The sequence below is a fragment of the Lynx rufus genome, unplaced genomic scaffold (assembly GCF_022079265.1).
Source record: "Lynx rufus isolate CCGP_SWC_20201006 ecotype Redwood Valley unplaced genomic scaffold, mLynRuf1.p SCAF_1, whole genome shotgun sequence".
Lineage (NCBI taxonomy): Eukaryota > Metazoa > Chordata > Mammalia > Carnivora > Felidae > Lynx > Lynx rufus.
The window spans coordinates 227,381,514-227,398,414 of record NW_025814823.1 but is presented as its reverse complement, the minus strand read 5'-3'; positions in this window follow the sequence as shown (position 1 = coordinate 227,398,414).

Genomic DNA, 16,901 nt, shown 5'->3' with positions numbered 1-16,901 from the left:
AGGTATTTAATAGGGTATCATTGTTTTACTTATAACCAGGGTAATAGTAATGATCTACATTAATCTCCCATGCATACACTTTCAATAAGCAATAGGTATAATTTGGTGGCTTTTGGTTTCATTGTGCTAAGTTTATTGTCACTTCATCTACTGAAATGTAATTTTGTGAGGGTTGAATCTAATACTAAGGGATCAGGGTTTGTATTTTGCACGTATTTACAAAAATATTTCCAGTAATTCATTTAAATTAACAATTTTAAAGTATCAGTCCATGATGGATTAAGGAAAAAACTAACAAACAAGCAAGCAAAGCCAGTCCCTCTTCACAGGCAGTTTGAGAAGCACTGATTAGGTTTCATGTGTGGGGCATGTGGTGGGGGAGGCAGATGATTTGTCTCTTTAGTTTATAGGGGACCTGACCTGTCAGTGATGGGTTGAGCTGCGTGGTACCCACAGATCCTGGACACTGAGCTGCATGTAGTGACAGGATGGGGTTCTATGTTTTCTCCCGGGGAGGGGGCAGTGAGTATGCTTTATAGGAAGAAGAATGAAATTATTTGTTGACCCAAACTGGAGACTAGTTCAAAGAGAACACTCGCATTATAAGAATTCCACTGATATTGTTTGATAATGTCAGTAGAGAAAAAATAAATCCAGAGGCACATGGGCTGAGAATGTAAGAATAACTAATATTGTTCGAGGTTACTATTTGACAGCTTCTGTCTGAGCCAGGATTTCTTAACCTTGGTGCTGTTGACATGGGATGGAGTCGGGTGACCGTCATGTGCATTGTAAGATGCTTACACCATGCCTGGGCCTCTATCCACTAAATACCGGTAGCATGCCACATCCCAGTTGGGACAACCAAAAATGTATCCGGATGTTGCCAAAGGACCCCCGCGGAATGTAGAGCCTCTGTTGAGAATCACTGGTCTAAGTGTTTTGAACAGCAAGTCTTGAAGGAGATACTATTATCATCTGCATTGTATAGATGAGGACAATAGGATACAGGGTGGTTAATGAAATAGAAGTAGCCCAAGGCCAGGTGGGAGCTAAGAAGCATTAGAGCTGGGACTTGAACTAGGGCAGTTCACTGGAACCCAGACCATCTGGTCCAGTCTGCCTGAATTCTACCAGCTTCTATAGCCGAAAGGTGCTAGTTAGGCTTTAGCCCTTTGAATGATACAATGGCTTTAAAGGGGAATATTGTAGCTACGGTCTTCCTGTTACCCATTTCAGAGTTTTAAAAGAAATGTCAGTTGTTCTGCGATGGAATTTAACATTTCCTTAGAAACTTCCTACTTGTCTCTCTCTCTCTCTCTCTCTCTCTCTCTCCCTCTTTTTTTTTTTCCTCAGCAAAATGGCACTGGTAATGACACAGTTGCTCAATTCAGAAAGTTTCCTCCTCTTTCTAAAGCCTATTACCAAGCTGTGTGCCAAGATCATAAATTCAATTCAGAAATAATTTGAAGGAATAACCAACCTGTTTTTGTTTCTTACAAGATTATCTTAAGGATATTTCCAAAGATCATTAAATATTCAGCTTCAAAGTGACTTCTTAAAATATTTCTATTTATTTCTTTATTTGCAAGAGACAGAGAGCTCGAGTCAGGGGGTAAGGGCAGAGAGAGAGAGAGAATCTCAAGCAAGCTCCACGCTCAGTGCGGAGCCCAACACGGGGTTTAATGCCAAGTTCCTGGGATCATGTCCTGATCCGCAGTGAAGAGTCAGACGCTTACATGATTGAGCCACCCAGGTGCCCCAAAATGATTTTTAATGACAGTATAGTATCCCATCTTTGGGTTGTAGCCAATCTATTTCATGGTGAGCCTCCATCTTGGGGCATTGCAAGTTTTTGCTTTAATGTTTCATGCATCGTAACAGTTTTGTATTCACCTTTCCTGTCCACAGAGTGTCAGCCAGTTTCGCCCTCCAGACACTATCCTCTGACATAACATCTTACCAGGGCACTCACTGCACAGTTCCCTGGACACACTCAGACATTTTAAGTGGAAGAGTGACACGATTGATTCGGATTCTAAAAAAATTATTCTGGATATAGATTTGAGGCTGAGACGAGCATAAATGAAACTAGATTCAGGAAGAAAAAGAAAGCAGCTAGACTTGATAAGGCTCTGAGATTAGGCAGTGGCAGTGGGGGGGGGAAAGCTTAAGAGACATTAAGAAGTAGGATTTACGCCATCTGGGGACTGATTAGATAGCAGGATTGGGGAGAGAATCTCTAAAATAACTTCTGGATCTACACTTGTTTATCATCCTGATTTTAAAAAGTAACTATGGAGAGATAAACTGGACTACAATTGATTGACAGGCCCAGGAGAAAAATAATTTGAGAACTAGTTTGTCTTTCCGAAATCTAAGCCATTTGAATTCCACTTGGGACCAATTCTGTTATTCATTAGACTGGGAAATATTATCCTTCTAAAAAATCTCTCCTTCGCTCACTTTATTTTATATTTGTCAAATACATGTGATCCTTGCATATATATTTGGATAGAGGGAACAACCTTCCTTAATTCTTCCCTGTATAACGAAGGGCAAGAGGGAAAGGAAGGAACATGGAAGTTAACGCTGTATCATTGATGATCTAGTGATCATGGCAGCTCAATTCAAGTAGAAGCCATTTACTGAGTTCCTATCCCAGGCAAGGCTCTGGCTGGGTGCTGGTGGTGCCGTGCCTAGATTAATTAGGGGTGGCTGAAAATTCAGGGCCCCATGGTTACCAGAACAGGCAACCAAATGACTCATCTATGGAATCGCCAAGACAAAGTCAAGAAATGAGTCTGGAAGCCTGGAAACTGACCCAGAGTAAGTAGCAGAAATTATTTGTGTTCTACTTTTTTATATGTGAAGTGATTAAACAGTTGTGTGATATTTGATTTTGCATGTCATGTTTGTAAATGCAAGCTCTGATTTGCACAAGACTGCTTAATTGTTTGCTTGGAAGCATTCTCTATCCCTTTAGTAAGGAAGACTGAGTGGTTTTTTACTCCTGTGAATGGTTGACCAAGCCCAATACCTCTGTTTTACTTCCCGATGTCTTCAGGTTTGAAGCAAGCAGACAAAAATTTAAAAGTAGTTTCTCCTTAAATGTGAATCAGAAGAGAAACAGAAAGATCATATATCAATAAATATGTTTTCCTAAATATCTATTTAAGAGAATTACACAAGTCTTTAAACTTACATTTTTATTTTTTAAGGAAATGTAGGTCAAGATACTATGTGAAACATGACACAAAAGAAATGCTAACAGCAGGTGCAATGTTAGTATCTTCTTTGCCCAAAATAAAATGGTTGTAATAGCATCTTTATTCAACAACGAACCATCATCTCTTATTTATTTATTCAATAATTGGGCATTTATTGTGTACCAGCAACTGGTGTGAGTAATGGGAATACAACAGGAAACAATGCAGACAAGACCTCTACTCTCAATGTCGGAAACATTTTTTCTGGCACACACAATGCTACTAAGTGTCTTTATGAATACAAGAAGCATGAAGATAGTCTATAACTGATAAATTATTTTTCTAATTATTTCTATGTCTTTAACCTAATTTCCATTATTTGCATGGGATATTATTAAGTTCTGTCGGGTCATATGAAAATAAAGAGAATGTGGTTCTTGCCCTTAATGATTTTACCAAACTAATGAAAGTGATTGACTGATTCCCAGATGATGGAAGAGAAACTAAGAATTAAATGTCAGTTTTGCAGGTGAGGTCTTTATAACACAAATGTTTCAATATTGTATTTCTTCCATCCTATTCTTCCCTGTGTAATTAGCCTGCCTAGAGCTACAAGATGCTAAAATAAAGGAAATGGAGAATATTTTGAGTAGCACCTAGAGTCTCTTTTCTGGAAAATCTCCTCTTAATATGGCAGAAATTAATACTTTCAAGTAAATGTAAAATAAAGTCCTAAGCTATGCTATAAATTCAGTAGGCACTTCAGTTTCTCTGCCGTTAGAGCAAATTCCCTAGGAAATACAAAATTTGGGGTAAATTTGCTGTCAAATTATTTAAGAAGTGGTTGATAAGTGAACATAAAAAAGACTGGATTCTTGAGAGCACGTGAGTTGACTTTTAAGGCTGGGGCTGGGGGGGAACAGAGGTGAGAAAGTGTTACACCTGTCATGTCATAGAAGGGAGGGACAAAGAGGACAAAACTTATTCCTTATTCTTGCCCAGGCTTTGCATCTGAAATTAAACAGCCATCAAAATGGCCCAAGGTTACAGTGCTCACATTCTAGTACCGTTGATATGGAAGCAAAAATAGATACTCCATGCAACTCAGTTTCATTGCCTGGCACAGAGATGTCCTGAAGAAAGGGCAGACTTTTAGCAGCTATGGAGGGATGAAGTTGGGGAGGCTGTCCCAGAAAGCCTAGCAAGCCAGTGTCATTGTTGTTGGCTAGGACGATGATGGTGTAAGGGTAACTAACAAGGGTGCCAAGTACACAGATACACAGGAAACAGATGGGATTGCAAATACTGACTGATTGCAGCTTGTGAGACACCTGAGAAGTCCACCCATCTACCTCTCTTGACTGGGAAAAAGAGTTTAGTGGGTATGGAAGTTCCCAAGGGTAAATCCAAAGCAAAATGGTTTTATCATTATCTGATACCTGATTACTTGAAAGAGATAGAGGTAGAGATAGAGATAGAGAGAGATAGAGATGATAGAGGGAGAGGGAGAGGTTGAAGGAGAGAGAGAGAGAGAGAGAGAGAGAGAGAGAGAGAGAGATTTTCTATTAATGTTGTATACAGACAGAGATTCTGATCTTCTTGGGGATGGCTTTTATCTTAAAATGAGGGGTTCCATTTGCCAGATACCATTGCACTCTTCTAAGAGTATATATCCCCTTTTAACTCATTGATGACATACATTTAGGCATTCTATTAGATCCTGGGACAAACCAACTGTAGAGCTACATCTGCGTCTCTGTAAAGCTTGGTCTGGGATTTCATATTGACAGAGATGTTTCTACTACACATTCCTGTCTGATGTCATTGTAGAAAGAAAACAACATTTGTGAAGTAGGATAATAAGGGGCAATTTATACATCAATAAGTAATATTTCCTCCCTTCAAAATGTTGCCTTCAGAACACAATGAATGTATTTTGTATTTTGTTGCCTCTTACTTAAGAAAAAAAAATCCATTACACTGAAAAATAGCTTCCCTAAAACGTTTGGAGCATGTAACTAGAGATAATAAGCTGAAAATAGGAAAGAGGAATAATTAAATAGCTGACTGTAAAAGTTTATTATGCAATTAATTACATGCACACATTTGCTTGCTTTTCATTCTAGACCACGACTATAATTGGAAAAACTTTAAATAGAAGAAAAAAGAACAAAGTTATAAAATATGTAGTTCTGTTTACAACTCAATGATGACTAATTCAGATTATCAGATGGGTAATAAAGTAGAAAGTTTCCCAATAAGACAAACCATTTAACATCAGATAAAGCCTTTTTTATAGAGGTAAAAAACATAAAATTTTACCTATCAATCTTGATTTCAATAACACAGCCTGAAGATACTATGTGACTTGCCCATGTAATTCCAGAATGAATCCCTTAGGAGTTTTAAGTTGGAATAAATATCACATCTTGAATTGGAATTATCAAAGTTAATGTCTACTTAATTTCTGGCTTTAAAACTAACATAAATCATGTTTTCGTGATCCATATGGTATCATTTTTCTAAGGCAGAGCATTCAGAATTAATGATTTGAGTTTGGTTTAGGAATGTATTATAAACCAGGCACAAAAATATAGTGCTGATATCATCACAAATCTATATTTGTAAATAAAATAAGGTACTGTAAGGCAGATGGCCCGAGTTCAGCTACATTGTTATTGATGTGGTATTCAATCTCTGTGTGACAAAGTTTTTCTTATTTATATTTTAGATTTTCAGCCTATGTCATTTAAATAAAATTATTTCTAGCTCTAAAATGGTGCCTTTTTATTACAACATAAAACATAATATGTACAGACATGCATTTACATGCAAAGCATTCATATAAACAAAAGAAATATTATTGTATCATATTATTCAACACTAATTGCTTACATTTATTTCAGGCTCGTTCTATACATACTAAATCTTCTCAACAAAATTAAGAAATTTCATCATAATTAACTCCAATTATAGAGGAGGAAATGAAAGTTTGAAGATGAAGAATATTGCCCAAATTCATCCAGCTAGGATTGATAGCATTGAATTCATATTTGACTATGATCAGTTCATTTGATTTGAAACAATCTGAAAAGAAGTCAATTTTTGACATTTTATTTTCTATTCACGGTCATTGTGTCAGACGCTATGTGTTAAAACTCCGTACTGTCCCTGCCTTCCAAGCACCTCTCCATAATGCAGGAGTGGAAAGCCCTAGATTTCCTTGCCACCAGGGTCCCATTTAGTTTCTGTCCTTGAGAGTTCTCAGTGAGATCTGGGATGTAGACAAGAAGAAGCTTCTATAGTGACAAATTGCTGTGGGAGGTTTCCAACAGCTTCTTGATGACCTCTGAGAATCACTTACTGCAGTGTCATGAGCATCTAAGCTCATCAGTGCCTGTTGTCTGGGATCCCACTCTTTTTTTTTTTTAATTAAAAACAAATTTAATGTTTATTTATTTTTTGAGAGAGAGACAGAGTGTGAGTGGGGGAGGGGCAGAGAGAGGGAGACATAGAATCTGAAGAAGGTTTCAGGCTCTGAGCTGTCAGCACAGAGCCTGATGTGGGGCTTGAACCCATGAACCATGAGATCATGACCTGAGCTGAAGTCAGACGCTTAACCCACTGAGCCATCCAGGTGCCCCTGGGATCCCAGTACTTTTGATCTTCTCTCGCTAGTAGCAGCTTCCTTGAATTTTACTCCTCCAGTCTTCCCAATGACGATGCAACCTCTAATGCTTACAATATCAACAGTGGTTTCCAGTTTCCTCCCTGACGCTCTTGGATACAGAATTTGGTACCAAAGTCTGATCATACACGGAACCTCATAGGTGGGAATCTGGGATTGGTTATCTGACTGGATTAGATTTGAAGGCAGTAATGATCTCATTGCCATAGAAAAATGGGTTATTGATAGTTCACAGCACACACAGACAAAATATTTGCTTAAAGTAACCTCTCAAGACGCTCACAACTATGTCTATTAAAAGGGAAGACATTGGAAGGTCAAGTGACTATTCCAATAAGATGTTACAGTGGAAATGGTTGTTATACAGACTTTGGAATGCTTTAGCTGCTTTTTATTGCAGTAGAGAGGTTCCAGTCAGAATATGGCAAGTTTATAGTTCAGAGAAGTGGAGAGCTTCTATAACTGCCCTAAAAATATTTCGTAGTTCTTATAGTTATAGGACCAATGCATCCAAAAACCAAACTCAAGGTTGATCCTGTAGGTTGCAGAAATTAAACACCATTTGGCTTCACAGTTTCACCAGGTCTCATGTGAAAATTAGGGAGTAGGCAAGAATGGGATCCTGAGAACTGGAATGGTAACTTTTGGAGGGATTCCAATGACTTTGAATATTTGATCCCCTGGTATCATGGAGCCTGGTATCACCAAAGCAGCAAGCCCTGCTGAGACACTTCCTCCATTGTTCCCCACCCCCCCACCTTGTTTGGTGACCCTTCAGTGACTTCACCTGAGACCACTGCAAACAAAGAGATGCAGATTCTCCTCACAGCCAGCTCTCAAGGTCTCTTCTTGTCTCTGGTCCATAATTAGAGTCCAGTGGCAGGAATTTAAGTGCAAATTCCGACCAAGCTAAAGGAGAGAACATGCATGTCAAAGGCACCGTAAGATTTTTGTTCATTTATATCAAGAAAAACTCAGGGGATACACGTAAGAAATGGATTCTAAGCAGTTAAGACCAGAGAATAAAGAGACTAACATTGAAATAGGTCAAATTTGTCGATATCTTTGCACACGCCCATTTCTAGATTCAATATGTAGCTCAAGCAGGTGAGAATGACTCTAACAGTTTCATTGTTTGGTTGATTGAAACCTAGATGCAGAGTTGTCTTCCACTGAGTGAGTTTGAGACATCAGAACTTCTTGGACACAATGGAGAAGAAGGAATCCAATGACTTAAGGAGATAGGAATGTTGGAATGAATTTATCATGTGCAATCAATTCATCAGCTTCCTCACCACATGTCCCATGATCCATAGAGTACTTCTTTCCTAAAAGCTTTGAAAACAATATATTGATGAGGAAAACAAAGGCAACCTTGGGGCTTTTTAGTGACTGCTCTCTGTAAGCCAGGGATGATAGTGGGAGATACCCTCAAGGAAATGGACTCCTACACTTAAAAAAGGAATAAGAACATTCTAGACTGGCAGAAGTCATTTATTGGCTGCATTCAAGCACCAGAAACAAGTGGGGCAGTTACTGAACTGGGCCACATAGTTGGGATGATAATCAGAACGGTTTTGTTTGCAGATTTTTTGGGGGCAGTGGCTAATTAAATATGGTGCCTGTAAGGTTGAAAAACACGGGGACCCTGCTAAAATATTACTTAAAATACATAATCCAAAAAAAGTCTAGGTCTGAATTCAATACAACGGATAGTGATGTCCACCCCACTCCACCCCCCATTCAATTCCCAGACCTGAATCAATTCAAAGACCAGACCAAGAGTGCTTTGACTGAAGGAAGGCCATGTTCCCTTAAGAGAAGACCCTGTGACACTCCATACATATTTATGGTAAGTCTGCATTCTAGCTTTTCTAACAAAACATTTGGCTTTTTAACTGACTGTGCACTGGACAAATGGAGTTACCTGGGTGTTTGGGGATTTATTGTGCAATTACCTTGAGATGAAATGGGAACCTGAAATTCAAGTCTGTCTCTCTGATTGGAGAGGAAGCTTATGGAGATCAGTGAAGTTTTGGCCCAACTCTGTCTCGCAATTGTCCCAGTGGAACTGCAAAACCGCGGTTCATTTTCATTGTTCCTGAATGCTTACTTGATTTGGACATAGTAACTGACAGAATCCCCTCAGGTAGACGGGACTCTATGGAAGGAAGTGACAAGTTTAAGCCTCACAGCCACTACCAGAAAGTAAACAAAGGTTAACAACACATCCCTATGGACATTGAGAGATTAATGTCACCTTCAAAATATTGAAAGGGAGTTGAGTCTTGTTCCATTGCTCATTTAATTCACCTAACTGGCTTATGGAAAAGACAGATGGATCTCGGAAAATGAGCAGATTATTATAAACCGAAGCAGACAGTCACTATAACTGCCGTAACTTCTGACACCTAGAATTCAGCTCTTGGTGTAGAAAAAAAAATTTTTATCTTTACTAGTTAATAAAGAAAATTAGAGACAATTTGCTTTCACCTTATAAGAACAGAAGATCCGGGAACTATAGGAGCAGTTAAACTGATTTATCTCAGAGCTAGGTCAATTTTCCAGTTTCTAATCAAGGATTAGATCAAGGATTAGATCGTCCCACAAAACATTAGCATTGTCCACTCTCTTGATGATATACATCGTGCTGATAAAAATCTGATGAGCAAGATGTAGATGGCACCTTGGTTGCTTTGCTAAGACACATGTTGAACAGACAATTGGAGATGACCTCGTTACAATTCAGTTATCTGCCACCTCAGTGAATATTTTAATCGTGTAGTCATCTGGCCTGGTTGAGATATCACATTCATTGTGAAAGACGAGTTGCTGAACTTTTCATTCCCTACCCCTAAGAAAGAAGTCAATGGTCTGGAAGCTTCGCTTTATTTTGGTGGCAACCTCTACTATACTTGGGTGTGCTGGTCTGCCCTATTTATGGAAGCACTTTTCTTGGAGGAAGTGGCATACTTATAAGGCCAGTCTTAAGTAGACTCTGAAGGCTAATAAATTGAACAAGCAGATGACTCAGATTCTCATGAAACCATTCCTAATGTATTACTACCTCTTCCTCCACACGCACTTTATCCTCACAGGGAACTTCCTCTAACTAGTTGACTGAGGGAGGAAACAACGCTCTTGGTTTAAGTCAGTTCCACAAGATATGCGCTGGTTACATTTGGATGGTTATAGCTTCATATCTCCCTGAAGGGATGCCTTGAGGAGCAGGGAGAGAGAAATACTTTCAGTGGAAAGAACTCTAAGCATATTGTTTTCTATGGGGTGGGAGAAGAAAGTGACCAGAGATAAAGTTCCATATTAATTAATGGTAATATCTAACAATTTGGCCAGATGGGGTTTCAGAAAGAATTATTCTAGAGGGTAGGTGGCAGGAAGGTATTGTAAGAATGGAGCTCTCAGAAGGCACAGAGAGTATATAAATATTTATTTTCCATAAGAGTGCTAATCGCTAATCAAAGGTTATTGTCTGTGAATGTCAATTAGCATCGTCTTCCAGCCATCTCACTGCTTTCCCTATCGGACCATGAACTAAGTAGCCATGGCAATAGGATTGAACTTATGACTAGGATATGACTAGGATAAAAACTATGGGCCTCCTTTAACCAAGCCTGATCTGGCCACAATCACTGCTGATTGTCCAACCTGCCAATGACAGAGATTAGCAGTGAACCTCTTATGTGATTTTTCCCATATTTCCAACTCTCCAGAGCAACTAACCTACCATCTGATATCAGGTTCATTACATCAGAACTCTTTTATCATGGAGGGGACAGTGTTGTGTCCTCCCTCGAACAGTTATTTTCTCCTGTCATAAATTAGCTTCCCTGCTCTCAGTGCTTCTGCCTGCACTATCATCTATAGAGTTAATGATAACTTTATTCACTGTTATGGCGATAACGAATTTACCCCTGTGATCACGGGATTCGTTTTACAATAAAAGCTAGCCGGGTAGCAACACTGAAGAGCCTATGGAAAACTCAGTTTTATGCAGGCTGGGAGACAATAGTATGAAGAAGCCAAACCAAATGCCGATACCTGTGAACATATGATGATCTTTCTCCTGTGATAGGAAATCACAGGTCTGAGAAACAAAGGGTGGAAGTGAGCTTGATTCCTTTTAAGTTTTTCACTTAACAAGCTTCTCTCAAAAGTTATGCTTCCTGTCCCCATAATGCTGGGCTCTGAAGATTCTGATATCTTGGTTCCCAAGAATGGAGAGTTTCTATCAGGGATTACGCTGGACTTGAAGTTCAGAATGTACCCTGGCCATATTGGACTTCCAATGTCATTGAAATGACAACAAAGAAGGAAAATACTGTATGGACCGGGGTGACTAATCTTGATTACCAAGGGGATACCATTAGAGAGGAAGAAGCAGGCAAAAAATGCAGGCATTGTCTTAGTGTGCCACTTTTTTTTATGTTTATTTATTTATTTTTGAGAGACAGAGAGAGAAAGCAAGAGAGAGAGAGAGAGAGAGAGAGAGAATCCCAAGCAAGCTCCACACTGTCAGTGCAGAGCCGGACTCAGGGCTTGATCTCGCAAAAGGTGAGATCACGACTTGAGCCAAAATCAAGATCAGATGCTTAACTGACTGAGCCACCGGGTGCCCCTGAGTGTGCCACTTAATACTACCAATACTGTTCATGAAAAACCATAGCTACCAGATAGAAGCAAGACTACTCATGACTTTGGCCAGTCAGGAATGAAATTTAGGGTTGTTCTGCCAGGCAAAAGGCCACATCCACCTGAGCTGCTGACTACAGGCAGAGTGAATATGGAATGGAGAATAGAAGAAGGAAGTTCTAAACTCTTAGAGCTTTGTGATCTGCTACAGAAAGAAGGACTATAGAGACGAGGCTTATATTCTTTCTTGTTCTATTGTGTGTATATTATATTACCCAATTTTTTTCTCCTTCCTCTCCTAGTTTCTACAAGAAGTATTGGTGCTGGTTAAACTTATATCTTGGTCTTATTATTACAGGATATCAAATAAGGATTGTGACTGAGCTGAAAAAGAATGAATATCCAGTGATGGGTCCAGTAACATTTGTGTTTTCTCGTCTGGCCTTTGAGGAAGAGGGTGAGCCCATCTTCATTAGACTGACGGAAAGTTGCAACAGTGAAAAGCCTAATATTGTTGCTTGGAATTTTAAAGATATATGTATGGAGAGCCAAACTAGATATTGTATCTTGATATGCAGGACAACGCCTGTTCTTTTAAACTCTATCATGTAACATGGGGCATGACAGTTTGGAAGCTACGTTAACCAGATTTATTGGCCAATAGGGATTTGTTTCATATTCTGCCAATGAAAAGCATTTGTACGGGATCTGGAAGTGGAAGATGTACGGGGACATAATTCTCCAGGAGCAGCTGGAATTCTGCAGATGGCAGATATGGGGTTTTGCCAGTGGCTTCTAGCTGTCGTTTACAACGCTGTAAGCAGCATAGATCATCAGTTGATGATCAGTTTATCGGGATTCTCCTACTTTCTGACTGTTTAAGGCCATTTTTACCTTCCTTGGCTTTGCAATAATTGTATAAGACTTTAATGCCCTGTATTATACCTCCCTTGATGCTTAAAATACCCAGCATCATCTCTATTTTTCTGAGCAAGTCCTAACTGATCCATGGACTGTATCTTTATTCCTGTATTTGGCCTGGCTACTAGGAAGACCTTATAAGACTGCAAGGTGAACGTTGAAACTATATTCCCATCAAGTATTTCAAAATGCACGCCTAAATAAGTGTTCATCTGCAAACCTGTCTAAAAATACAAAGCTAGCCCATAAATAAAGTATTGGTAAATCTACCGCATATTGTAAAATATAGCCCAAGTGGTTCAGCGGCAATAAAAACAGACTAGATTTAACTGGCCTGCTTCAATAGTCAGCCAACTCATATTTGTTCAGTTGGCATCCCAACATATTACACTGCCGAATTTTCTGCCAGTTTAACTTACTGTGACTTTGCCAACATAAGCGGAAATAGAAGAACACGTTTAGCTGTGTGAAATTCATTGCAGATCCAACCATACGCATTTTGAAAACATTATTATTTTAAATTCATTTCTATCTTACTTGAACTCCATCTTCTTCTGCATTACAAAAGGGGACGACGATAAGAGTGTCAGCCACTTACAGCAGGGAAGACTGTATTTATTTTCTTCTTTTCGTTAGACAGGCTAACTCTCCTCCGTGGTCTTTAGTCAAGCTGCCTGGAAACATTTTGTGTCTCGAATGGCATGTCAGTGTTCTTCGAGGGACACCACGCAGATGTAAAAGAACGAAAAGGAATTATTTCTAGGATAGGAACCAAGGATCTCAAAATGAGGTAGATTCATGGTGGAAAAAACATTTTTAAATAGCATTTTAAAGAAAATATTGGCTAAAAAAACTATTGCTTTATCACCAACTTAGTCTATTTCTAAACAAATTTTTCTAAGAACAGATGTTTGTTTAAAAAAAAATAAGGAGAAAAGAAACATCGAGAATTCTCAGAAGACTGTAGAGAATAAAGTCCAAGCTCCTTGGCATTGCCCACACTCTTTAGGCCATTATTCCCTTCCAGTGATGCTGTTCCACCCTACAGTCTCGTACACACCACTTGTTTCCATGTGGGGGTGTTTGCTTCTCCTGGACATATCAGTACTTTATGTTCCTGCTTGGGCAATCCTTAGATCTGAACTCCCTTCGCAGTTTACAAATGTCTTTAGTTGCTTGTATATATCTCCTCAGTTGGATTGAATTCAGTAAGTATGAAAATCATTTTATTCATCTGTGTATTAATGGTGCTTAGCCAGTGTAGATAGTAGATGCCGACAAATGGTTGATAAAGAAATGAAATAGATAGACGGATGAATAAATCACAGGATTTCTAGATTTGGAAGGAATATTAGGAGTTCTACTCTCTAAATTCTGTGTTTTACAAAAGGAAAATGAGGCTCAGTGAAGCTCTGTTTTGTTCAAATTTACACAGTGAGGTAGCAATACTGTTGGTCCGGGAACACAAGTGTCTCAGCTTTCTGGTCCATTTCCATTTCTACTGCTTCATTCCTGGCAAATTTGGAATTTTGCTTGAAGGGCTTGTGGTTCATTTTCTAAATATTTGCTCTGTAATACTCCTAACATCCTTAGGGACCTCATTCACACTTTAAAAATAATTGAAGAAAAGTACCTTCAGGCATTCAAATAGCTACAGTAGCCTCTAGTTTTTCAGTTGGCTCCTTGCCTATTAGCATTTCATCACTTTGATGAAACAGCAGCACCATTGTGGCAACTCCTTAAAAAGTACTTTAGAATCTGTATTGGGTACAGATCCTGTATTCTGTATCTGTATTTGACTTTTTATGACCGAGTGACAGGAGTTCTTTATAATTTCTGGATACAATTCCTTTGTCAGATAAATGAACAGATGGATAGATAGATAGATAGATAGATAGAGATAGAAACTATTTCCACCCAGAAGGCGTCTTGTCTTTTCATTATCTTCCTAGTATTTCTTGAAGAGTAGAAGCATTAACTTTTGATGGAGTCTGATTTATCCTTTTTTCCCCCATGTTATGAGTCACGCTTTTTGGGTCCCTAAGAAATCTTTGCCTACCCCGAGATCATGAAGATATGTTTTGGTGTTTTCTCTGAGAGATTTTATAGTTTTTGCTTTGAAGGTTGAGCCCATTGTTTATCTTAATTTTGGGGGGGTTGCACTTGACCTTAATTGTTTGTCCATGTATTCATCCACTTGTCCCAACATTATTTATTGAAAAGATTTTCTTTCCCCACTTATTAGATTTAATGTTACTCTTGAAAGTCAATTCATTATATGTATGTGGGTCTATTTCTGGACCTATTCTGCTCTGTCGATCTATTCAACAGCTTGCCAAATTCACTCTTCCTTTAGCTGTAAGGTCAAGTCTTTAAATCAAGTAGACATAAGTCCTGCAATTGTGTTCTTCTCTTTTATGATATTTTTGTTTTGTTTTGTTTTACTATTTTAGGTCCTTTTCATTTCCATATAAATTTTAGAATCTGCTTGTTGAATTATACCATGAAGTTTATTGACTCTATAAATCAATTTCAGGACAGTGACATCCGAACAATATTATTTTCCAGTCTATGAACATGGATTTTTCTCTTCATTCATGTATTTCCTTTAGCAATGTTTTGTTATTTTCAGTAAAGATATAATGTATATTTGTGTTAAATTTATTTCTAAGTACAGTAAAATCTTGATTTGTGAGTATAATTTGTTCCAGAAACATGCTTGTAACCCAAAGCACTTGGTTTTTGTTGTTGTTGTTGCTGTTTGTTTTTAAATTTTTTTAATACTTATTTATTTTTGAGAAGCAGAGTATAAGTGGAGGAGGGGCAGAGAGAGAGAGAGGGAGACACAGAATCCAAAGCAGGCTCCAGGCTCTGAGCTGTCAACACAGAGCTTGATGGGGGCTCTAACTCACCAGCAGTGAGATCATGATCTGAGCCTAAGCAGGACACTTAACCGAATGAGCCACCCCGGTGCCCCATGCACTTGTATCTCAAAGCGAATTTCAAGAACAAACGCCTCAGTTGTGATCATGCGACATTCAGCGTCAGGTACTACTCATGCTTATTTATGAGGTTAAAATTTATTAGAAAGATTTGCTGGTCTTTCAAAACACTCGTAGAATGAGCTACTTGTAATCCAAGGTTTTCCTGTATTATATTTTTGGTGTTATATATTTTTTGATGAGGAGGCAAAACCCTACTATCTTATTTCAAGGTTTCTAAAGTCCCACTTGCATTCAAATAAATTGTAGAAAAAGTTTATTTGTTGTATAGCGTTTAAATCTTAGAATGTAATTCCACATTGATGTAATTCTCCATTTTCCACTAACAGAATGGTAGTTCATTGATCCATGCTAGTCCATCAAAAATGAACTGGACAGTATTGGTGAAACTAAGTCATATACACGTAAATGAATCCATATTAATATTTGAAAAACATCCTCACTCTCCAGCTTAAGTTATCTTTCCAAATTAACCCTCTGATATTGAACTCTTAAGTACCCTTAATGGTTGAATGTATACCATCGAACGGGGTGAACACATGAAGGAGAGACTTCCAGCAGGATTGGCAGTAAGTTCAGGGCTTAAGTCTACAGCTACCAGTGTGACTTTTCTGTCCACGTGGAATAACTGAGGACAGCTATGAAATCTGCAAAGGAAACTGGAGGAAACCAACAGGAGCGGTTGGAGCCTAGCTGGGGTGAGCTGGTGTGCACCCTCGCATTTCAGCAAGGGTGGGCAGAGCGTAAATTACTCACTGCTTTCCGTTTTTATGACTCAAAACAACATTGCATTTCTATTCCAAAAATCTTGCCAATGGTCACGTTTCATTGCACCTAGCAAATGTAAAGAGTCAGTCTTAATAATGAAGCCATTACATATTCGGAAGAAATATCACACATAACATATTCAGAATATGTATGCATCAATATCTATGGGTGGCTTTGTCTTTCCTTTTCTTGAATGTGTAGGTGTTGAGTCTCTGGTAGTTCTTCTTTTACATCAGGTGTGAGCTGTTTGAAAACAATTTCATGATCACTGTTCATTTCAGCTCCTCAACGATTTTCACTACTCCAAACACTGCTGTGTGGCCCCTGGTAATGCATGGTCATCTTAGGAGAGCTAGAGTACCTAAAACCTCTTTCCTTCTTTCACAAAACCTGGAAATTCCTGGAATTCTGATGACGTCTGCTGAAATTGTTTTCCCCATAAAAATTAATGAAGAGAAAATCACAACTGATGCCTAATGCAGCTATTTTCTTCCTCATTTTTCTTGGTTTTAAAATTCCTTCTCCATTCTGAGCTCTTGTTTTAAGTGTGTACTTATTCCTGTTCTCTTCCACGGATACCATAGGATGCCTTTGAAAATAAACCATCTCGATCTTTAAAAATTGCTTCGGGTATTTTTTCAGATGATGTCAACGGACATCTTC